Source organism: Lissotriton vulgaris, chromosome 10 (assembly GCF_964263255.1).
Source record: "Lissotriton vulgaris chromosome 10, aLisVul1.2, whole genome shotgun sequence".
In the NCBI taxonomy this organism is placed as follows: domain Eukaryota; kingdom Metazoa; phylum Chordata; class Amphibia; order Caudata; family Salamandridae; genus Lissotriton; species Lissotriton vulgaris.
This window is the reverse complement of record NC_141698.1, coordinates 476,081,546-476,106,593: the sequence shown is the minus strand read 5'-3', so window position 1 is coordinate 476,106,593 and position 25,048 is coordinate 476,081,546. Positions and strand designations below refer to the sequence as shown.

General features: G+C 44.1%; 1 pseudogene; it reads right to left on the bottom strand.

Annotated features, from left to right (window-relative positions):
* Window positions 1–25,048, bottom strand: part of LOC147685425 (syntaxin-binding protein 4-like) — a 1,115,687-nt pseudogene that overhangs the window by 731,273 nt on the left and 359,366 nt on the right.

Here is a 25,048-nt window from a genome sequence, read left to right as displayed (position 1 = left end):
ATAGACGGATGGGCAGGAATATATGCCTTGAATGCTTGCTAAACCAAGTCCCAGCGCTGCAACTTATACCGCGAGTGTGGCACCTGATACTTAACAGCACTGAGGACAAGCATGTATATGCGGCGCATTTTACAAATTTGCAGCGCCTAGTCGAACATTCTCTATTTGTGTCCTCTCACTCTAGTAGAACAGTGGGTCGTTTATTTAATTAAATCAATGTAGCTACACAGTCTGAGTGGAACAATATTTGGCGCTTTCAGGCGCTTAGTTCTGATTGTTTGAACACACGAGTTACAAGTGACACTTTCAGCTTTGCTGTTTTTTGCCCCTTTTAGAGCGGTGCTTCCCCTTTACCCTGAGCCGTGGCCAGGTGGGGTGAGGTCCATACATCCTCCAAGTGGGGTAAGATGTTAATCTCCTTTGGTTACTGTGACAATTCCATCCAATGTTTGAGATTCCTGCACTACATAAGATGTGTCTATGGGTATGCCTAAATACATGTTATTTTGCACTAGGATTGAATAGCTGCAACCTAGTACTTTCATACATTTACAAGGATGCGATGTTCTCTACCAAGACTTCAGTCTAATATCTCCATGTTTTCACTATTTCCAGCAATCTCCTACTTGGAAAGGTGAAGTCACCGATACAGACATCTAGTGGATACAGGTGATCTGAGTATCGGTTCTCATATTTATTTATTATTTTGAGCACGTTTGTCTTTTTTCAAACACTATTTCGTAGTAGCAAACAGATTATTGTGGTCCTGACGAAAGCAATGACAATTTGTGTCTACTATTGCTGAAACATGTTGACCCTTAAAACACATTCAGATGACCCAAGAATAATTTGGTTGTCATAGTCTACTTTTTAATATTGGTAAAGTGGGTTGCAACAGAATAAAGTTACTTTCAGCACCCTGTCATCCAATTTCATCTCACACACTTTTTTCCTGTTTTTTCACTATTTTCGCACTACGACATCAGTCCCCCCTTTGTAACATCGTCCCAGTTGATGAACAAGACCACGTTAATCTATCTGATCATGGGATGGTTTTTACAATCATAGCCCCCCATGAGAAAGACAATAGATAACACCATCAGTGGTCTTAGAAAAGGAACCCAAATGATGAAGGGCGGTTCCGTGTGGTGACTGATGGGCATCCTTATATGATCACTTGTTGGTTTCAATGTAAGGGTGACCTTTGTCTTAATAATTTATACACGACATGGTATTGGACTCCTTTGTAGTCGCTCATCTGGCGTTCTTGTTCTTGTTATCCCAGACCCTCTGACACTTCGTGTTTTGCAGGAGATATATCGACAACATCCTCTTGCTTTGGCAGGACACAGTCGATAATCTGCCTTTCTTTATCAATTGGCTCAACAACTGCCAGCCCCAGCTTAAATTTACGTCCGATTCTAGGACAAATGATCTTCCTTTCTTGGACCTCACCCTTCACGCTGAGAAAGGTGTTTTTGGCACCTCATTATTCCATAAGTCCACGGAACGCAACACACTTTTACTTTATACAAGCTACCATCCATGCGGCTTCCGCGATGGTCTCCCATAAGGTCAGTTTCTTCGCATCAGAAGAAACTGCAAATTGAAAAAGGAGTATTTTCGTGAGGCGGCAATAATATTTGAGAAACTTACAAATTGTGGCTACCCGTGGTGCCTGTAAACGTGCATGGTATTGCCACAGAGAAATTCTTTTATCACCAAGAGAAAAATGGGTGAGTACATGCATCCCGTTTGTCTTTACCTACAGCCCCATAAGTAATAAAGTCAACTAAATCATAAAAAGGAACTGGGATATCCTTTGTACAAATACCATCTTTAAACAACCCCACTTTTCCCCTACAAGAGGGGGAACAACCTATCTGACTAACTGGTACAAGCCATGACATGGCCTGTGGAAACCAAAAACACCACATCCATTACCTTGGCATTGGGGTCTACCCCCTATAGTTGGACGCTATAGGTGCCCAAATTGAATGGCCTGCCCCCTTACTATCACAACAAAATAATTCAACTTCAAGGACCGTACTTATCAACTAAAGCAATTTTCTAACTGCTGCGCTACTAATGTAATTTATGCCATCCGTTGCCCATGCGGCTTAATAAAGATTGGCCAAACTACCCAAATGATCAAGCACAGATTATACAACACAAGAGTCGCAACAGATGTAAAGTCAACACTGCCTCCTTAGTCTCACATTACATGGAAAAGAGTCACTTGGAAACTGACTTATTTTCGCAGGTCATTGATCAACCCACTTTGCCTTTGGGTGGTGGCAACCTACAACTGCTTTTGAATAAATGTGAATGTAGGTGGATTGCACATTGCGACTCAGTTATTCATGGATTGAACACACTGGAGGAATGAAATACCACCATCGACATCCACTGAGTCACTTCCCCTCTTTATCTGTCTCAGCTTTCCATGGTTCAAAAATACTATGACACATAAGTCCAGAGCCAATGTACATTTCACTACATCATTTGCCTCAGTGATAAAAACGGGACCCTTGTTCTGGTGCAACATTCCACCCACCTAAGATTTCTCTATCAGGTTCCAACTCGGTCCCTCCTTGCCTCTACACAATGATGATGATACGATATATATGACTAGAGATAATAGACCATTAGCTGTATTTTTTTCCTTAATTGTCACAAAATGTATATCATTATTGAAACCTATTATTTTCATTGTATATATTATTGTATATCTAGTTCTTTTTTGTTATGGAAAAGGTTTGGAATTTCTTTGGTCAGCATGCATATATTAGTGTGGATGAAGTCAGTATGTTTTTGTAAAACAACTTCAATTGTCCATATGAATCAAAAGATTTTCTTTTCTTTTTTTTTTAACCCTCACCTTTCTCTACCTTTCTCCTGCCCCTTCACTCTCATCAGTTCATCCCACGCAAGCTTCACTCCTGAGGCGAGTCGGATCCTCTCTCAGAGCTTTAATATAATTGTTGGACCTTCCGAAACAAGGTTTGAATCTGTCACTTCATTCCCGATCTCTCATTTCCCATCCCGGGTGGTCTCACCTAACCACCCTTTCCCCTACCTTTCCTTCCAAGCTGTGGTCCTGCTTCGCTCAGCTTCCTTGTTCTGGTATTTACAGCGCCTACCCCAGGGTTCCTCCCCAGAACCTTCGTAGGCGCCTACCAGCATCCGCATGTGCCTCCGTTTATGCACATGCCCTGGTTTGGACATGGTAAGCTCTAATTGCTAGACCCTTCATCTCCTTATTTTTATTTTTAAACTTGCTGATGGAACCTAACGACCCTCTCTGGGCTCCATCCATCAGCCTCACTGTACAGCGTGGCAATTACTTTCATTCCCCCACGTATCTGACCATATACCAACAACCACAATCCTTGACTGTTTTATCCTGTCTACAAGCTTTACCCACTACCACCACTACAGGTAGAAGCAGTAGTTTAACTCCATCTTCATCTTCCCATTCACGTGTTTTCCCCATTCTTATTCTTTCCCCTCTTATTCTTCTATACAGCACTGACCGATTCTCTGTACCAGTTCCTGATGATGACCTGACTTTCTTACAGGTTGAAACACCATCGACCATTCAACGCATCCTTGGGCATACTTTTGGTTTCTTAAAAACAGTTAAACTTTTTAGGAATGATCTATTTACTGTTTTGTAACCATTCCTCAAATTAATTTTTTTTTGCACCGTTTTTCGCTGTTACTTCACTTTATTTTATTTGTCACCCTCTACACAAGCATGTTTGTGTACACCAATGTTTGGGTTACACTTGCATACAATGTAATTTAGGGCTGATATACCAACACTGTTTAAATACAGACCAATTTAATTGTTTCTTCTTAATTATTGTGGTCTCCCTTTCTCTCCTTTGCGCTACAATTTACTTGTTTTCTTTATGTATTTGTCTACTAAATGATTACCAGTTGAGACATTGTTGCATTGTTACATATATCCACCGGGTCTCGACTGGGTTTAAGGGTTACCTCCTGTTTTGTTTTTATGTGGAATACTGGCAGTTTCTTTGGGTGACCCTCTGCCACAAGTACAAAAGGTTTTGCTTCAATAACTCGAAGATCCACGTTTTTCATAAAACCCGCCTATGCCTCAATAAGTGTCTGCGGTGCCTTCCCAGTTCTGCGGATTAACACAGCATCGTCTACATATAAAAGTATTGGCAGGGGAATGGAATTAATATAAGGGACATTAGAAGTAGATCCAATTAGTCCGGCCTCCACCTCATTAGTATAAATTGAGAACTAAAACAGGGCAAGTATGCATCTCTGTCTGGTGCCCCTCTGAATCTTGAAGGGCCTTGTACATTCCCCATCCCTTCTGTACCAAACACAGGCAGTTGCCTGTGAATATACCTGATATATAAAGGTTATTATAGTCTCGTTAATGCCCAAGGCTTCCATACAAGACCATAGCTTAGAGTGTGTGACACAGCTGAAAGATCCATAAAGGCCCATATATATTTGGCCATTCTTGATGGCAGTGTATTTAGTGATTATCAGACTCAAATTAAGACATTGGACTATGGTCCCTTCCCCTTTTTTAAAGCTATACTGTGTTGTTATCAAAACATTCTATTGCCTGGCCCATTCCTCTAGCCTATTTAATAATAGACGCCCCGTTAATTTTGCTGTGCGGTTTATCAATGAGATGGGTCTAAATTGAGAGGTAAAGCCTTATCTCCTTTTTTATGTACGGGGATTATTATTGTTTTTTTCCTAAATTCTGGGGGTCCCATCTTCCCTATAACATTAAATATATCGGTCAATAATGGCGCCCACAGATCTTGGTGCTCTAAAAATATTTCTATGGGAGCCCCATTTGGGCCTGGGGCTTTTGCAGAGCTACACAGAGTCATCCCACGCCTCACCTCTGCCAGTTCAAAAGCTAAGCTGCCCCTTAATTCAACCTGCTGTAAGCTGTTTGGGGGGACAGCGTCCTCACCAGATACTCCAAATGTTTTCATAAAGTGAGCCACCCAAGCTTCCTCTTCAACCTGTCGGTCTAAGGTCAGATCACTTTCATTTTTGAGGAAGGGGGCATTTATCACTTTCCCCAAATTCTAACTATTTCTCTCAACTGCTGCTTATTGCAAACTCTCCCATGCTTTCTCCTGCAGACACCTTATACTAGCACTCCATGCTTCTTTATATTGTATCCACATACTCTTCACTAGACCCTTTATGGTGCCATGGTCACAATGAAGAGACAGGAGACGTGCAGTGCTTAAGTCTTGAGTTTATTGGCCACAGTGTCCGCCGTCCGGCAGCAACTGACACAAGAAGAACATCACCAGAACTTCAAACCCCACAACACATTCAAGTGCAGTTCTGGATATGTAAGAAAAGACATCACCATTCATCCCACTCCATACAGACAGCATTCCTGGTGACAACGTCCACTCTCGCAGGTGCTTTGAACTTTGATCTCCTTTTCACAACATGAGAAGGATCTTTCACGCATACCCAATTGCCTACAAGTAAGTCTGACTGAGTGGGTTGGACCCTGTGCACTGCATCAAACTAATTTTTCATTTTGGGTTGAAACTTATAAAATCTGAGTCTTACGATTTTATCTACACAAAGTATCTGATCACTTTATCACTTTTGATTCGACACTCCCTCATAGATGCAGGACATGACCTAAAGGCAGGCACACACCCCTGCATGATTTTAAAAGGAGACAGACCAGAAACAGTGTTGGGACAAGACCTGTGCAACCACAACATGTTCTCCACAGCTTGGCACAAATCCACATTGTTCTGCCGAACCCACTGTATGCATTCCACCAGGGCAAGGTTAATTTCTTCTATGAGCCCGTTGGCCTCGGGTCATGCAGAGCAATGTGTTTGTGTCTTATGGCATTGCTGACCAGAAAATCCTTAATTTCCCTCGATACAAACTGGACTTCGTTATCGGAGACAATTTGTTTCGGACACCATTCTAAAAAAAACAGATTCTTGAGACATTTGACAACAGCGGAAGTGTTGGGTTCCTCCACAAAAGTAACCTCACACCATTTGCTACAGTAGTCTAAAACCACAATGGCGAATTTGAATTTGTGTGGCAATCACTGAAACGGCCGATTAAGTCAATAGCTAGTTTTGACCACACACACCCAGGCAGACTAACAGGTTGGGGAGGGACGGCTTCAGTTTTTAGACCTTTTATCGCTGGTGGCACACATGAAGCATGCAACGAATGCTGGCTATGATAGCAGCATCCAGGGCAGGCCACCAATAACTGTCTCTAATCTTCCTCTTGCTGATGGTCTGACCTAAATGGCCTTTGTGACCACACTGAATGATACGATCTCTCAGACCAACTGGGGGCACAGGCTTGTCACCCTGTTCCAGAATCCATATTTTCTCGTTGGAAAGTTCATCAGCAACCTTGAAGTAAGCCCACAAACCATAGGGCAAAGCTTTCTTCTTGGGCCAACCCCCAATAACAAATTTCCTGACACATTCGAGTTCCTCATCTTTCGCGGATTCATCAACCCACTCCTAATCTGTGAAAGAGGTATCATGACAAAGATCAATACTAGCAATTAAACACTTTTCATCATCTTCCTTAACATTCACGGGATAAACAGAGATGCTAAGAGGACAGCGAGATAGATAGTCCGCCCTTGTGTTCTTCTCACCTGGGATGTATTCTACACTGAAGTTATACTGCAAAAGTTTTTTACTTAATCTGGCCTACCTTAGTGTATGATCTTTAATTTTCTTAAATAGAAGAAACCAGGAGCTTTTTTAACCAGGTCCTGCACATATACTCCTAGATAAGATATGAAAAATGTCAATGTGCATTTCCTAATTCTAAAGGAGTGTTCAAGTCTGTTATAGACTGCCCTCACACACCCTGGAGGATGTCATGCTTCATAACTGGGCCCGCTCCTCGTCGGGCCAGCGCTGCAATGCCCGACGGGCACCCGCAAAGGGGCTCTTTAGCGGAGATTTTATTTTTATGAAGTGTGAGGGTATGTGGGCAAGGTAGTGTGGTGAGTGTGCAGTGTTGTTTAGTACTGCCCTTGTCATTAACTTTATTCTGTTTGTGCACTAACCTAGCAAAAAACTGTGAGCCCTGCCTGGAAACAATGATCCTGCAGTGTCTATCTGGTGCAAATGGTCGACATGATCCTCGCCTAAAAAAGCCCCCAGCTGGTCTGGTGGCAATTCATCAGGACCTTGGAAAAAAGGAGAAGGTGATCTCTACTCTTACACTACCAGAGATGTCGAGGGACCGAAGCAAGGGTAGGACAAAAGATAGTTGCCACCCTACCCTATGGTACGAGCAACAAAGTGCTCTGCTGACACACCCCAGTCATCTCCAATGTCAGAGTACAAGGGTCTCAGACTCCAGGCCAACCAACCTGGTAAAAAACAGCAACACTGGTTACATTGTGACATCCAGAACCAGCATTGCGGTAGTGTAAGAGTCCGGCGCCGGCCCCAAGAGGAGCCGGCCCAATGATAAAGCATGATGTCCTCCATGGTGTGTGAGGGCACCCTATAACAGACCTGAACACTCCTTCACAATTAGGAACTGCACATTGATATTTTTCATGTATGATCTTTAATGACAGTACCCCCAAGAATGCTGACGAAAGGTTTGTGGTCAGTCCTAAAAGTGAACTTTCACCCCCAAATGAAACATTTGAAGCATTCTACTGCCCAACAACAATACAAAAGCTCTTTTTCAATGACAGAAAATAAACGTTCTTGTTTACGCTCAAATATCTGGATGCAAAACCAACAGTCAATTCGGATGAACCCTTCTGCTGAGCAATGGTGGCACCAAAGCCGTCATTGCTGGCATCTACTGTGATAATACATTCTTTGGAAGGGTCAAAAGGTGCTAGGACACATGCTGAGACAATGTTGTTCTTCAATGCCTGAAACTCGTCCCGGCACGAATCCCCACACTCAAATGTGTTTTTTCTCTTAAATGGATAACTTTTGCTGAAAATTTTTAATGAACTTCAAGTAGAATTCCTAGGAACGACGCCATATGTTTTTTACTTTTGGGAGTAGGTGCCTTAGTGATTGCTTTGACTAACCCAGGCCTTTTCTAAACGCCCTTCTAAGACATTATGTGTCCCAAATACTCAATGTTTTTCTTGGCAAACACTCATTTTTTAAGGTTGCCAACAACCCCGAACTTTTGCAGACTCTCCAACACAGCATGCATGCGTCTATCGTGACTGGTAATATGTTCACCAGCGACAAGTATATCATCCTGGAATGTTATAACCCCATCAATCCCTTTTAAAACATTCTCAAGCACACACATTGAGGACAGACGCTGCTGATGCCAAACCAAAAGGTTCCTCCTGAATTAAAATATGCCGACTGGCGACACAAAAGCTTTGAGGTGAAGTTAAGATTCATCATGCTCAACCTAATGGTAGGCGGAAGCCAGATCAATCTTTGAAAAAAAATTTGCCCCGGCAAAAGTGCTGATGATGTCATCAATGCGGGGTAGGGGATGTAAATCTACCCAAATGACTTTGTCGAGGCTTCCTAAGGTCTATGCAGACCCTCAATTGGCCATTCTTTTGCCTTGCAATGACCAAGGAGGATAACCACGAAGATAACTCAATCGGTTCAATCACACCATCCGCACACATCTTTTTAGGTATCTCAGCTAACTCCACATGAACACCAAATGGTACATTTCTTAGCATGTGACTAGGGTGACATCACTTTAGACCTTTATCCTGTTCTTGAATCCTTTGATTTTGCCTAACTTGTCACGCAAAATCCAAACAAGCCAGTCCACTTGGTGCTGGGATCAGTTGCATCAAGAACAAAATCAGTGGGTATTCCATCGCTGAATTGAATTGAATTGAAAAGGAATTTGTCCAGCGCGACTTTGCCCGTAGGCGTCAAGGCGCTAACGATGGTATAGGCTGTGCAGTAGAGGGAAGGAATTTACAGATAGGTCTCCCTGAAGAACCAAGTCTTCAGGGCCTTTCGAAAGAGAGAGTAAGCCGACTAACCTTTAATATCCGCCAGAAGGGTATTCCAGATCTTGGGGACAAGGGAGTGGAAAGACCTCCCCCCCCATCTGGCTTTATAGGTTCAGGGGATCACCCAAAAAATTTTGTTGGCAGATCGAAGTGCCCTATCAGGGGTATAGAGTATTAGCAAGGATTTGAGATCTTCCAAACCACCGGCATACAAGGCACGGTGGGTAAGACAAAGAGCCTTGAACTCTATCCTGGCCTGCATAGGGAGCCAATGAAGGTCCCTCCTAATGGAGGTTGCTGATGAAAGTCTGGGGGCGTCAGCGACAAACCGAGCAGCTGCATTTTGTACCAATTGCAGGCGTTGTACCTGCTGTTTATTGATACCCAAGTACAGTGCATTACAATAATCTAACCTAGAGGAGATTAGTGCTACTCTAACAGTTTTCCGGGCCTCAGGTGAAAGATAGTGCACCAACTTCCTCTGGGTTCTAAGGGCTCCACAACAGCTGGAGATCGTCCTGCTGACCTGTTTGTCGAAAGAGAGTTTATTGTCGAAAATGACACCCAGATTTCGAGCAGACTGGGAGGGCTTAGGACAAACCCCCGGAGCGGGAGGCCACCAATCAATTGACCATATCTCTTCCTTGTCTCCGAAGATCAACACCTCTGTTTTTCCCCATTTAATTTGAGGAAATTCCTCACCATCCAGCCAGCAACTGCTTCCATGCAGTTTCTGAAATTCCGGGCTGTGATGTCGGCAGAGTGTGAGAGGGAGACCATGATCTGGGTATCATCGGCATAGGATAAAACTTCCAGCCCAAAAGATCTTACAAGTCTGGCGAGCGGTGTTACATAAATGTTAAAAAGTGTGGGGCTCAGGGATGACCCCTGAGGGACCCCACACTGCACCGGTTTTGCTGGTGACAGAAAGTCGCCCAACTTGACGCTTTGTACACGGTCATCCAAAAAAGATTTCAATAGGCTGAGCGCCGGCCCGTTCACTCCTATCTCCTTGAGTCGTTTGACTAAGATGGAGTGAGATAGGGTGTCAAATGGGGCAGTAAGGTCGAGCAGGACCAGAAGAGTGGTCTGGCCACTGTCGACCTTAGCACAGATGTTATTAGTGATAACTGTGAGAGCGGACTCGGTGCTATGAGCCCTGAGGAAACCGTGTTGAGAGGGGTCAAGAAGGCTAGCGTTCTCCAAAAAGGCACTCAGATGAATGTTAAGATGGGCCTCTAACATTTTTGCAGGGGCAGGAAGCAAAGAAATAGGCCGAAAATTGTTTAAGATACCGGGGTCCAATGTGGCTTTTTTAAGAAGAGGTTTAACTATGGCCATTTTCCAGGACGTGGGAAAGGCCCCTTCCAGGATTGAAAGATTAATTACTTCAAGGAAGGCAGGAAGAAGAACATCTCTGCATTCCTTAAAAATCTTGAGGGGGCAAGGGTCGAGGGGAGAGCCTGACTTCAGCTTGTCTAGGTGCAGATTGAGTTGTTCTAGCGTAAGCTGAGGGAAGTTGTTGAGAATGCCATAAGATAATTCAGCGGGAACTTCTTCCACGGAGGGAGGGACAGGAGTGGCTGGGGGTTCTAGTTCCGGATTGAGAGCTTCTAGACTGGAATAGATATTGGTTATCTTTACATGGAAGAAATTGGATATCTGGTCGCAAATCTCCTGAGATGCCACAGTAGGGTCTGGAGATTGCAGGGCTGATAGGAAGTCAACGATTTTAAACAACTCCCTGGTGGACCTAAGGAAAATAGTCATCTTAGAGAAGTGTTTCTTTTCCGCAAGCACTGCAGATTTGTATTCTTTAAGTAAGATCTTATGTTTTTGCTTTTCTTCTGGATCTAGATATAGCCTCCAGGCTCTCTCCTGTCTTCTGCATCTCTGCCTAAGGGACCTGAGGGTGTTAGAAAACCAGGGCGCCGAGGGGCGATTTCTGGCAGAATAGTGCGGCTTGAAAGTGGCCAGTATATCTACTGCCTTCAAGATAGAGTTGTGCAAATCAAGCGCAGCACTATGAGTGTTCCTTACAGGTGACAGGCAGTGGTTGGACAGTGGGGGAGCTAGTGTGTCACAGTTTATCCCTTTAAATTTTCTTTTGAGTTCCCACTTGCTGGAGTCTGCCGGGGATAAGATGGAATTTGAATACGTAAAATCAAAGGGAATGGCCATATGATCTGACCAAGAGAGCGGGAGGGGAATCCCTATCTGCACCCTAGGGTCATTGGTAAAAGACCCCGTCCAGGGTGTGTCCGGCTGTATGACCACAGAAACCGGAACCTTTCTCCCCGGCCTAAGTGTCATCCCGAATAGACCCTGATGGTACCAACCAAGAATGTTCAAGCATTTCTTGGCAACATAAACTTTGCCAAACATTTTGCGGGTTTTAAACCTCAAGTGGCACAAAATACCCAGACGGTTCAATCTTCCTGCCAACCTCCGGACAGGATTCCTGTCCGGAGTGAGTAATTCCCAGTTACCCCAAACCTCCTGGAACAACTCGCCCATCACCATTGTCATCCTTGCACCAGAGTCAATGAGCAGTCTCAACACCTTGCCATCAACCATGATGTCTTCGTAAGGATCAACGCATTTTAATTCGCCACCCTGAACCACTATCACAAAATCTCTCTCAATGGTCTGTTCTTCCTCAGAGCTCTTACATAGTTCACCATTAAGTATAGTGTTGACCTTATCGTTTTGCCACAGATCTTGCTTTTAACATTCTTAGCTAGACATGGTCGACCATTCGGACTGTGATTAGAATATCCACACCTGAAACAAATGTTTTTCTGGCTGAAGAACCTCCCTTTGGATTATTTCCTCTTAGTGGTCTTCTTATTTTTCTCAGTAGTGCTATTATCGTTTACAACTGACACACTACTAGTCTACCTCTGTGTTAGTTCCTTGCAAACTTTGCATGAAACTTCAATACTTTTCACCACGTCAATGGTTTTTGTCAAAATGGGATTTCTCATAGTGAGTAGTTTCTTGTGAACTTTTTTATCCCAGAAACTTACCACTATCTGGTTGCGGAAGAGTTGAGATGGAAAGTTCTCGAATTCACATTCTGCTGCTAACATACGTAAAACTGCTACATATGTGTCATCCTGCAACTGCTCCCTAGTGAATAATTTGTGTCTGTTAACAATCAAAGTAGGTTGCACATCGAATGGTTTTTCTAGTTTTTTCACTGCCAACTCATACTCATCCAACTCATCACTATATTGTTGTAATTGGAAAGGTGGCAAATGCTCATAAATAGACTGACACTCAAATCCCAGATTATGTTCCAATAAGTATTTTTTACATTCTGAACCAAACCTATTGCCCCCAATGGCTCCCAGATACTTGGTGAAATCCAGCCGCGTAGCTGGGGGGGGGGGCAAGGGGGGCGGTCCGCCCCAGGCGGCACAATTTTTGAGGCGGCCGCGGCCGCGTGGCTTGATGCGGCCGTGGCCGCCTTTATAATTTATTTGGCCCCAAATAAATTATAAAGGTGGCCACAGCCGCAACGAGCCTCCAGTGCCGCGGCCAGTTTAAAAGTAAGTGCAAAGCCACCGGCGCTGCAGCCTGCACTCCTTTTGACCTGCGTTGGTAACTGCTGCAGAGTGCACACAAACGCGGGATTTAGTTTTCAATTATTTTGCCAAAAACGAAGTCCTGCGTTTGTGTGCACTCTGCAGCAGTTACTAACGCAGGTCAAAAGGAGTGCAGGCTGCAGCGCGATTTAACAAAATCCCTCGTTTGTTCCTCTCGGCAGGGGCGGTTCCTCTAAATGGGATTAAACCCAACCCCCCTCTGTGACATGGGATTAGACGCCACTACGCAAAATCCAGCAAGGTCAGGGAAAAGGCCAATCTTTGAAGGGGGGCGTATTATGGTGCACCTTACAGTTTAACTTGGGCCTCTAGGTGGGATGAATCAGTGTCCAGCCCAGGGTAGCCCTGATTACACAAAGGCAAGCAGATTATACACGCTCTCACACCTTCACTTTTTTTTATTAATGTGTTCAAGTTCGTTTTATTTAGCGTTGCCAGCCACACGTGGGGAGGAAAACATAATTCTTGAGATCAGTCCCCCCCACCCTCCCGATCAGCCCCCCGAGCCCCCTCCCCGCCCAGCCCCCCAACAACGTGTATCAAGTCAGTGTCTTCACAAAGCGCGGCCGTCAGTCGGAACTATCAGGCAGTCTGAGCTGGCATCTTGTTTTTTATGGGGTCACGTGCAAGGGCGCCTGGCCGTAGCTGGTTTCCCAGCTTGCCAGCAACTGGGCAACTCGTGTCCTCTCATACAAGTTGGAGCTGTAGGCCTCGCAGACGGGCCTGTGTAGCAAAATGGTGAAGTATCTAGATGATTTTGTTTTTGCTGTGGACTGGTATGAACCACGGGGAAGTCAGGCGAGAGCATTTCTTTAACATGGCTGCATGCTCCTGGCCTCCCCAGCCCCCCAGACAACATAATGACTGTCTGTCTGTGATGCTCTTCTTATTGTTCAAGAAGCCTACATACTGCTTACAGATTTCATTTATGGTTAAAAATGTGGTTAAATTGTTCAACTTTGCCCGCCCTCTGTACTACATCGCCAGCAGCAAAAGAGAGCCCTGCTGCAGCTGGGAGCATCTGCCATCCTGACACCGCAATAATGAAAATGTCCGTAAAAAAATAATCATGTCCCATTAACAGTAGCACTGTGCATTTGTTTTGAGGTATAGTTTTTGCCCTTTGACCAAACATTTACCTCTAATTATATTATTATCCAAATGAAGTTATATTCATAGTCTTAATGAGCCGCACTGATTTAAATTCGTGACTGCTTCTGCAGCCATTAAGAATGTTTACACATTTTGGGTCTGTAAACGAAAAGGAATATATGTGAAAGCTATTGTCAAAAGCGATCTCACTTTGCATTGCAGTCTATGGCTTATGAGAAAGGCTGAATAAGCTATGAAAAAATTAAACTTGCATGAAAAAAGATATAAAAGAGCTGTCTTTAATTCGTTTGATGGATTACATATGAGGCAGCGAAACATTACTCATAAATACCCTGAAAGCCTATAAATCTCACACAGGAGCAAACTGAAAATCTGGTAGCTATGCCCATGCCAGCCACAAAGCAGAGCACCCACCCCCTAACTAAAACAACCACTGACTGCCCTCCGTTACCGAGGACTGCAGTCACGCATTCTGTCTCCACTAGGGTCCTTCCATTTCTGGTGTTTTGCAGCAGTTTTAAGATATTCTTAGAGTTTTTCGTTGCTCAGTGGGAAGTAATTGCTAATATTTGTATATTTCCTTCATCTTCATTGCTTGATTTTACTTGCGAGAAAGTGTCACTCGTAGTTCTTGAAATATCACTCATAGTTGCATTGAAACTATGAAAATGTCACACATAGCAATCAGAAACCTTGGCAGCTATGTGAATGTGGTGGTGCCCCGATGGCTGTTATCTATTATATAGCCTGCAAAACATGTAAAGGAAAGAGGATAGACGACGTACTGCAGGAGAGTGGGTTGTGTGAATGAAGTTTAAAACACTATTACTGACATTTTAGATATGTTTACTTTAAACTTATAAGGTTTCTTTAAGTCAGGGTATAAGTTACATTAAAAAGTTGCTGCTTTAGTACTACAGGAACATTTAACACTGTGTGACCAAATATCCCGAAATACTAAAAAGGGCCTTTCACTTGCATGTGATGAGAATAGGAGTACACATCATTTTAAAATTCACAAGACAGGCCAATCTTTGTCCCCCATTGCTTGTTGAGTCCTAGGCATCTGCAGGCAGGACAGCTAGGAGGGCGTGGTATCCAGTGTGCTCACCGTCCTCTCTCCCCTGAACCAGGGGCGGCAATCTGAGGGATAGCCCCGGCGCCACAAACTCTAGCTACGCCCCTGGTGAAAGCTCTGGACCAATTCCACCAAGGGACGGGTGGGTCACTAGGTGTTTGCAGAAAGGGGGAGGGGAATTGATATTCTGCAAAGTGGCCATGAGAGATAGAATTGACACAAAAGGGGATAATGAGTTTGAACTTGAGCTGAGTTACATAAAAAACAATAAAATATATTTTTTTTTTTTGAGTATTTATAAAGCGCGACTGATACCTTGCAGGCTTCCTGGCGCTGGAGAATACTCTGCTGAGGAGAGACCGGAATAACTAGCAGGCGGGCAGATTTTAGGGGAATAGCCAGGTCTTGATGCGTTTCCTAAATGGAAGAAGTTGTGAGATCTGGCGTATGTCAATGGGCAAGCTGTTCCATAACTTGGCCGCTGCGACCCTGAAGGATCTGCCCCCGGTTCTGGCTTTGTTGAATCTGGGCACCTTTACCAGACAGGCCGAGGATGATCGTAAGTCTCTGGTGGGAGTGTACCACAGAAACAAAGCTTGCAGGGGTTTGGGCCCGAGTCCATGCAGAGCCTTAAAGACAATGCAGAGGGACTTGAAGGCCACACGCTGCTTTAAGGGTAGCCAATGTAGCTCGGCCAGGGCTGCTGTGGCCGAAGACCTTCTCGTCCAGCCAAGAGCCAGCTTGGCGGCGGCAGATTGAATTCTTTGAAGTCGGTCCAGCAGCGTGACTGGAGACTCAAGGAGCAGGGCGTTACAATAGTCAAGGCGACTGAGTATCGTACACCTGACTATCGACGCCCGGGCTTGTGCAGGGAGAAGTGGCATGATTTTTCGCAGGGAGCGTAGCAGGGCTGTACAGATCCCCACTGTTTTTGCTACCTGGGTTTCCATACTCAGCTTGTTATTGAGCATGGCTCCCAGGTTGCGGACCGAGGAGACTGGCAGAGGTTTGTCTCTAGTCTCTGGAGGCCAGAATTCACTCGGAAACTGGCGGGGTATATTGGTGCCAGCACAGAACAGAACCTCTGTTTTGGAGGAATTGAATTGAAGGAAGTTTCTGTGGAGCCACCCAGCCGTCTCTCTTAAACAGTCGTGGAAGGAGGTTAAAGGGATGGAATCTTCTCCTTCCCAAGAGAGAATGAGCTGCGTGTCATCAGCGTAGTTGATCGTTTTTATCCCAAAAGACTTAATTAACGTGATCAGCGGTATGAGGTACACGTTAAAAAGAATGGGGCTGATGGAGGAGCCCTGGGGAACTCCCTGGGGCACCGGTGCGAAGGTGGATTGGAATGGGGGGAGGGAGACAGCCTGTCTCCTGTCCCGCAGGTAGGAGTGAAACCAGAGCAGCGCTGTGCCATCCACACCTGCTTCACCGAGTCTCTGCAGCAGCGTACTGTGGTTGACCGTATCGAATGCGGCAGACAGGTCCAGCAGTATCAATGCTACTGGCTGGCCCCTGTCTGCACGCATGCGAAGGTCCTCCATGGCTGTCAAGACCGCTGTTTCGGTGCCGTGGGCAGGACGGAATCCGAACTGGTGATCGTCTAGAAAGTTGTTCTGTTCTAGGTGACTGGAGAGGCAGGAACTGACCCATCGTTCAGCGACTTTCGCTGGAAATGGCAGTAGGGAGATAGGTCGATAGTTAGATAGACAATCTGGGCTCAGGGAGGGTTTTTTTAGGAGTGGGGTGACAAGCGCCTGTTTCCACGAGGTTGGGACATAACCACTGTGCAAGGACTGGTTGCATATTTGGCGCATGGTGCCGAAAAGTTCAGTTCCAAAACTTTTCCAAATTTTTGGAGGCAGGGGGTCGAGCGGGGAACCCGAGGTAATTCCGAGCGCCAGTCTTTCAAACTCGGAGACCGGGATAGGAAGGAATTCCCGTAATCTGGCCATCAGGCCGGAGCCTAGAGGCATCAAGTTTTGAGAGCTGGTGCTGGGTCCCTGGGTGTTAGGGGCTCCCAGAGAGGGGGGTGTCTTCAGGTTTTGAATGATGGTGTTTATTTTATTAATGAAGAATGCTGCGAGATTATCACAGAGGGCTTGGGTGGGGGGCTGCGTTGAAGTGACACAGTCTGGATGGGTTAAGTTTTTAAGTATCTGGAAAATACTTTTCGAAGTATTGGTGGCGTTGGTAATGGTGGAACAGTAGTAGTTGGCCCTATTTTGGGCAATGGCAGTTTTGTACGCCCGGAGGTTATCTTTCCAAAGAGTTTTGTTGGTATCAGAATAGCTTTGCCTCCATCTTCTTTCTGCTTGTCTGCAGGCTAGTTTGACGGCTCTCAATGAGTCATCGAACCATGGGGCAGGTACTCGTCTCTTTGGTTTGCCCTTTTTCTGAGGGACGAGGCGTTCGGAGATGTTGGAGATCCGTGTGCAGAGGGACAGATAGTTGTCCTCTACCGACTGAGCGATGGAAAAACTGTCTTCCACCTCAAATACGGGGCTGGTCAGTCTTAGTTTATCCAGAGCTTTCCAGTCTCTATACGAATAATCGGGGCCGGAGCTGAGTGACGGTCTGCTGGCCCTGCTGCCGGCTATGTGAAATTTAATAGGCGCATGGTCGGTCCAGCACATAGGCAGAATGTCGCTCAGGAATACTAGCTGGGGAGAGGAGAAGATTAGATCGAGCTGGTGCCCCGCGGAGTGTGTAGGTTTATTGACCAGCTGGGAAAGTCCCATACCTTCACAGGAAAGTAGAAGATTGTTGAGAGCGGAGTCTAGGCTGCCATTAGGCCATAGGTTAAAATCGCCCAAAACGATCAACTTATTATGAGAGGTAGCCATATTAGTAAGGGTGGTAAGGAGCGACTGCTGCTGTGAGGCGTTGAAGGCTCCCGGCGGGCGGTAACAAATCACAGCCGTGAAAGTTGTTCCGGAGTGGCAGTCGATTGAGAGTCCAAGTATTTCCGTACCAGCCACTGGGTCCATATCAAGGGTTTTTATGGACCAGGAGGCTCTATATATAATACCAACTCCACCACCCCGACCCTTAGGTCTAGGGAGATGCAGGATTTTAAAGTCATGTGGACAGGCCCAATCCAATTCTATATTACAATCGGAAACTAGGAAACTAGTCAGCACAATTCATACACAGTTTGTGTGTGATCCACAGATGATGCGTAAATTCATAGATACCATAAAGAAAAGACTGGACTGCATATGCGTGTCACGGATGTGCAATTCTAAGCTCCCAACATTGACTGGAAATGTGAGCATATCACAGATGCCCAGCGTGCCCCAAGTGTAATGCAGCAAACGTGTGTGCACCACAGACACTGCTTGTCCTGTTGACGTATGTCGACAACACTCACATTGTTACGCACCACAGTGTGTGCATACCAAAGAAGCTTAACCAACTGGCAAGCCAGAGAAACAAAACGAAAAACTGTGCTCAAAACCAAAGCAGTATGGTTACTGATGTGGAAAACTTGAAGATGCTGTAGACCTCAATCCAAAATGGCCGCTGACCTTGGAAGAAGAAGAATGTGATAGTGCCTGAGTTTACTGGTGTCAAACCCGATTCAATATGGCCACTGACGTTGGTAGAGGGTGAGCGTGGTGACACTTTCCCACTCTGACGCTGGAGTTCTCTGTGTGCCTGCACTCTTCCTTCTTTGTGACGACAAATAAACAAAGGAAAAGGGTGGGGAAGACACGCTGGAATGCTGTATGAGAGGCCAGGTGCACCAGCGTTTTGACTTAGAGGGTGAGTGTTCCACCAAGAAAGAGACACGTGGACAAGGTAACACGTGCTTGCTGAAACGGTGGGGGAGGGCTAATAACACACGCAGATCATCATAGTGTATGGCGCGTGACACTGATGAACGCAATGTCACACCTCCCAATTTCTGTTTGAATGTATTCCACTTGCCGTCAAGTACACGGCCCTAAACCCTCAGTTTGAAAATCGCTGGGAAGTTTCACCCAAAGTCACGAAAAAGGAGGGGGCACGAAAAGTCACACAGACAAACACTGGCCTGCACGTTTCATTTTCTTCCTCCCCGACGTTTCCAACTGGATTGTATTCCGCCTAGAATACGGGCTGGGCTGCCTCTGAAGTGCGTGGGTTCCTCACTGTGGCCAATTTGTCGCCAATTTGTGGTGACTGACACGGTCACAATGAAGAGACAGGAGACGTGCCATGCTTAAGTCTTGAGTTTACTGGCCACTACGTCCGGAGTCCAGCAGCAACTGACACAAGAAGAACATCACCAGAACTCCAAACCCCACACACATTCCACATTCCAGAGGGGCAGTTCTGGAATGTGAAATGTGTAAGAAAAGACATCTCCACACTCTTATTTTTTGGGCTCATCCTGAGAGCTGCATGTAGATTTTTTAAGGACTGCGAATAAGCAGCATCAACCATTGCAAAATTGGTGTCTGGTTGGAGGAACAAGCCTGCACCAGGTTACTGTTGGTGTAACCCAGAATCTCATCAAAAGCTCTCATCAACTGTACTGAGTAGGGATTGGGATCTGAACAGGTCAGTATGTCTGTCTGCTTATGAGCTAATATTAATGTCAATGGGAAAAAACTTCTTATTACCCATTTCCCAAGGAGAATATATCCATTCCTCCTTGTTAAAACTGGCTTTAGGGCAATTTCCCCTGAAAACCTATATTTGTCATCCCATTTCTTTAGACAAAGGTGGACAGGATGATCACTGAAACCTAAGCATATCGCTTTCTACTTTGATGACCTGATCGCAGAAAACATCAGACGCCAGGATGTAATTAATTGTCGAACTATTATCCGAAGTCCCAAATGTCTTCACTAATAATCCTGCATTGGTATCTATCTCATTAATTATAGCTAAATTCTGAATCATAGCAATTTATTAGGCACATTTCCGTATTTGCTGTGGGTAAAGTGGGGAGTGGCATCTCCCTCCCTGTCAAATAAACTGCATACAGTTCTGGACAACTTATCACAACAGTGAGCATTGAAATCACCTACCACTAGTGTATTAAATCAATTAGGATGAACTGCACAAAGAGACTCAATCACCAATGAGCCGACCATCAGTGCCATATTACCTTCACAGTTATTATTATAGAAGTTAATTCAAATCCAGTCCCAATCATTGAGATATGATAGTAGGGGGATTCATTCTGAAACTTTAAAACGTTTATTCTAAGTGTATTGGCCATCAGGTTTAAAATATCACCTCTCGCTCGCCTCGCCTTATAGGGAATCGCTGGGGTTTGGAAGAATCAGTAGCCATCTAAGAAAATAGGACCTGCTTTCCATGTTTCATGAAAACATAAGATATTATGGTTCACCACTAGACTTATCCAATCTGGATTTTCCAGCTTCTGCCTTAAACCTGCAATATTTTATGAGATCATTTTCAACCTAAGTGTATCCTCCCCCATCAACTCTGCCACCCACCAAATCCTAGAATTAGGTCATTTACTCTCCTGTATGCCTAAAATGTTTTGACCAGTCCATCGCATGACTCCAAACCTGCATATGCGGAATCATTTTTATCACCAGCAGACTTCACCAAAAATGTTAGTGGTTCACCCCAGACAACAGCTGACATTAAGCAAAAATGAATGTTTAAAAAGTCACAAATTAAGTAGATGACTCAGAGTCAAAGATGTTTTCTCAGTCAACGCCCTGACCACCTGGAATTGGCTTCTGGGCAGACCTTGCAAAATTCTATTTCATATTACCATTAAGAAAAAGCATGAATTTTACAATGCATAGTGAATTTCTCTTCATCTCGGTTAGCAAGTAAACTAGTGCCTAGAAATGGTTGAACTGCACTTTACTTTCTTTTTTAGTACATAGACTTTCTTTACAGGTTAACAAAACCCACATAAAGTGTGAGCACTAGGGGGGTGGTGAGCAAAAGGAACCAAAAACAAATCTATAGGTATAAAGGAGCACTCTTAGCACTAGTGGGGCAGCTCTATTGAAGAAAAACATACAACATAACTGCACTAAGAGGGTGGAGGTGAAGGAAGCTCCCACTACTCAGGACTGATAAAACTGGGAGGCCACTCCTGGAAGTAAACCCATACTCCTCAGGTCGAACAGCGCTGATTCAGTATTGCTGAAGGAAGCTTGCATTTCTGGAGTTCTATATCAATGGCAGGAAACTTGTGATGGAAGCTCATGCATCTGTCACATTGCCATAGCAATGATGTAGGAATCCCAAACTGGCCGTGCCCTATAGCCTTTGACTGAGTACATCTGGAGAAATTTCAAATTCTCAAGTCAAACAGTGCTTGAGGAATCCTGACATTATAATCATCCCCTTCTGCCCAGCATTCTTACAGTTATGTCTGTGTGCTAGACTCACCGTCAGAGTACGCTACCCCTCCCGGAATGATCCTCTTCACATACACTCCATACTCCTCTCCGCAGAACTCCCTTATACCGCCAATGACTTTAATACCTGTGAAAAGGAGGTAATAAAACTGTCAGGGATATGGAATTATAAGAAAGAAGTAGCAAGGGGAAGAAAGGGTAGCAATGCTAAGAGGAGGTATAACAAAGGTGGTGTGGCCAGTGTCGTCCCACACAAGTAAAGGTCGGATGTTCTACCTAAAGTGCACAATAGAGAACTGCACAGTTTGTAAAACACAATGATCTACAATGAATATGTGGTATGTATCACTACCTTTGCATCCATAAACAATATGGTAACATGCTCCTCATTCCGCATACAAGGATCAATAAGGAGTCATACCAACCACACTAACTCGTAGATGCCTGGCACAGCAAACCTCACTCATTGGATTTAAGGCTTGCTCCTTAGAGTGGCCCAACTTCTGCTAATTTCAATATTCCGTATGACTTTATGTTATATCTCCTTCTTGTGACTCACATCTTCTATTTTAATATATCACTAGTTGATCCAAAACCCTTATAAATCAGCACTGTGTTGTCTTGCACTTTTAGACCCAGAGGGACTGGGTGTTCAGACAGAGGGTCTGATTCACATACGGCCCCTGCAAATCGCGACGGAGGCCCCGTAGTCGTCGGAGAGTCTCCGCACTCGGGATGGAATTTCAGCAATGATCTCATTGTGAAGATTCTACCCCGAGAGTGACGTCTCCCCAACGACTGCATGGCCTCCACCACGAACACGGAAGCCCTTTGTGAATCAGGCCCTGGGCGTTTACTGGGTGGTACAAGATGCCCATAGCTTTGGAAATCAAACCAGGTTTCTGCCCACCTTCTCTCAGTAACAAGGAGGTGAAGCCTGAATGTATTTTTCTTTTCCAGTGCTATGAAGGCTTCCAGACACTGAGCCAACTAGAAACACCTTGGGTCTACATATGCGTCAAAACAACAACTAACAGGGGCACTATTTTCAGAATTTTTTGAATCGCTGCAGAATTACAAGGAAATCATCAAGAAACCTCATATGACAAGAAATGGGATGGATGGCAATTCACAAGAGGTTGTTAAGAAAAGGCTTGCATATAAATAATAATATATCATCAATCAATCTCTTACCATACCTGGTGAGCCTGGCTATGCTTTGTTAGATCCCTGACAACGACATGCACCAGAAGGCAAACACCATCCTCCCCAAAAGAGTTTTTAGGGTGCTGTAGACACTTTACTGTGGAGAAGTGTAATTTTACGCGTAATGTTTTGCTTCAGACTTTCTTTTAAAGGTGCCATAGAAGTACATTATAATCCTGAGTAGTATGCACTCACGTGCATTCTGTGTGACTAATTTAGGACTAAAAGAGTTCATGTTCAAGATGTAAAAGTATTTCTCTGTTCTACAGTATTTTTCATGTGTATTATATATGTAACTGATAATTTCGAATCTCACACTGACACCTAAACTGTAACGTGTCCCTTGAAACATGTTTGTGAACTGATCTAACATTACCTTTGTAATAATAACTTAGTAGAATTGCTTATTCATGATGTTGAGAGTTTTGAGAGAATGTGTTTTATGAGACAAAGAGAAGCTGTATTGAAACTCATGTGTTGTTAAGTTAGACTAATGGTAGGTCTGAGGTTGTGTTTAATTTGCTTCCTGACTAGAGTTTAGCTTTGCTCTTTGCTTGTACTATGAAATGTTGCATGTATTTGTTTTCCCATTGCAGGTGGACAACAGATCGTTAGTTTAGAGGAGTCCATTGTTTAGTCGATAGCTAGGCCTGGGAAGGAATGCAATAACAAAGAAGAGATGAATTCTTGTTGAAAACAGAGATGGCACCAAGGACGTGTGGGAAGATTACCGTGTCAAGCAGGAGGTGGAGAAAGGAGCCAATGAAGGCCGCTGGGATAAAGGAAGGTTACCCAAAGTTTGTAGGAGGCGCTTGTATTGAATGGTTGCTTTTGCACTAATGAAGTTGGAGACAGCTGACACTTCTCTGGCAGACACTATGAGGTACAAAACTCTCTCAGTGATTGCAGCATTAGTCTACATGACCATAGTTAGAGCTTCCTCTTAGTAGGACTCTGCCAGTTGACACCTTTTATGTTTTCCATTTGAACCTCGCTTATTCTAGATTTCCTATTTACACAGTGTAGGGATAGTTAGGGAACTTTGGGATTTTTTCCTTTTAAAGAGTTAAATAACTTACATTTTGTCTTTTAATAACCTATGTGGCTATAACCAAATTAGTAGTTTTCTTTTTGTTGCATAGGGTGAATCAGTTCCGGAGATTTGGCTTCATCCTATTCTCTTTGTATTTTATACCATTATGCTAAGAGTGATATTTTTGAATCTGTTTCAAAATTTACAATAAACGAACTAACCAAAAGCCGTTAGGATATTGTTTTCAACACCTCTCCAGACGGAACAAAAGTACATGACCCAGAATCTTAACACTAGAATCCAATAGTAAAATTGGCCTGTAACAGGACGGCAGGGATCAATCTCCCTTTTTAGAAATAGGGACAACAGTAGCTGTCCTCCAGGAGTCTGGAATAGGGCCTGACACATCAGAAACATTTGTAAGCAAGGTAGCCCACATATTAGTATTAGATTTAAAAATATCCGCTGGGAAAACGTCAGGGCCTGGGAACACATTTCCAAATGGCAAGAGTCACTTCATCGATGGCAATCGGGAGGCTATGTGGGTTTTGGGGAATCAAACAATGGCCCATTCCTGTATTAATGGTCTTATTTTCAGATTGAACAATTTTAGAAAAGTGGGACGCCCAAGAATCATCTGTCATTAGAGAATCAACTTTTGGAGCATCTGGCTCTGAAAAGAAGAGTCTATTTGCTAGTTCTCAGAACTTTGTGTTATCTCTACCCCTCCCTGCCATTACAAGGTCTTCCCATGCTTTATTCCTAATTTCACTTTTCCTCTACTCCAAGGTGGTTTTATAAGACCTTCTTGCATCCTTGGCCTCTTATATTGAGCGAGGGTGAAATTTAAGGGCCAACATTAACTGTTTATGGGCAGCCAAACAGGCGGTGGCAAACCATCAGTGGGAGAGTACTCTCTGAGGGACCTAGTGGAGAGTAAATTATCCGATATAGACCTACAAATGTTATTAACCTCAACATGTATGATATTAGGTCCTATCTTCTCAGATAGACAAGTTAAAATAGAGTCAATGGTCTCAAACATGATGTCTTGGTTAAATACGATGGGATCAACCATCTCCCATTTTATCCTTAATTCTTTATTTTTGGAATAAGATATGCTGTACTTATTTTTTAGATCTTTGGGGTCAATGTAGGAATTTAGTGCGATAATAAGGGGATTATGGTCGCTTGCACATTTACCGACCACTTTAAAACCTAGAGGTAGGAGAGAAAGCTCAGCCAATACCACAATAGAACAAATAGTATTGCTCCCTGAATAGTGTCCCAAGGTTGGGGAAACAGGCATTATTCCCACAAAAAAGGTTGATGGAAAAAATGGAATTGTGCTTCAAAATAAGGGCATTTAGTGCCTTGCCACAAACTGTATGCTTAATATGAGTAACATTGTAATTCTGTGGGTTCATAAAACTACACTGATGATTGCTAGCATGTTGACAAAGTAGTATTAAAATCCCCAACCCATATTATGTGAACAATGCGATTTGTTTTTCCAGTAAAGGTCTTCTTAAAACCCTTCTAAATTGTCTATTGCATTACTCAAGTTCTGGTTGAAGATATTAACATAGAAATTAATTAACATTATATCGGGGTCAGCAGGGAAAGATAAAAGAGTTATCAAAAAATGAGGAGAAG